The sequence below is a fragment of the Vigna radiata genome, chromosome 4, assembly GCF_000741045.1.
Source record: "Vigna radiata var. radiata cultivar VC1973A chromosome 4, Vradiata_ver6, whole genome shotgun sequence".
NCBI lineage: Eukaryota > Viridiplantae > Streptophyta > Magnoliopsida > Fabales > Fabaceae > Vigna > Vigna radiata.
The window spans coordinates 247,463-248,405 of NC_028354.1; positions in this window are offsets into that span (position 1 = coordinate 247,463).

Genomic DNA, 943 nt, shown 5'->3' on the forward strand with positions numbered 1-943 from the left:
TCAAGCTCTACATCAAGCTCAAGNGATTTTAATGAGCAAGAAAATATATGCTTAATGGCAAAAAGTGAAAGCCAAATCTTGAAGAAGAAGAAGAAGGAGAACAATCAAGGATCCGCATCAAGCTTCAAATGNTATGGATGTGGTGAAAGAGGCCATGTGAAAGCTGATTGTTCAAACAACAAAAGAAAAGCAAAGAAATCTCACAAAAAGAAGAAGGCATACATTGCTTGGGAAGATACTGCATCAAGCACTTGTAGTTCAAGTGATTCTNTTGAAGAAGCAAACCTATGTTTGACGGTTGCTATCGATGACACTACAAGCCAAGTAAGTGGCTCTAGCCTTGACACTAGTGAGTTTGATTTACAAAAATCTTTTCTTGAATTGCTTAATGAATCTGAAAAACTTGATGCTGCTCATAAAAAGCTAAAAAAGGAGCACAATGAACTGAAATTGAAGTATGATAAATTGCTTGATGATGATGTTGTTTTAAGAAATAAAGTTAATACTTTAGAAATAAAATTGTCGGATGCACATGTCATTGTTGAACCTGTTGAATGTTTGTCATGTAAGAGTCATGTGCGTGATATAAATATTCTTGAAAATTTGCTTGAAGTTGCAACAAGAAATAATAATGCTGAAATGCCTCTACCTGTTAAAAAGGATTTCAAAAACAAAAGGTTTTTTAAAGGTAAGAACCAAATTAAAAAAACTCATAGAGTTTGGGTAGAAAAAGGAACTTTTGTGAAAAACAAGGTGCATGATGTTTGTTGCTTTTATTGCATGAAAAAGGGACACACTTCTAACAAATGCAACATTAAACATTTTGGTGTTCCAAATGGAAAATATGCTTGGGATCCTGTCATAAAGTAATATGTGTCTAACCTTAAGGACCCAAATAAGATTATGGGTACCAAAAGTAGTATTGTTCTATTTTGCAGAATAA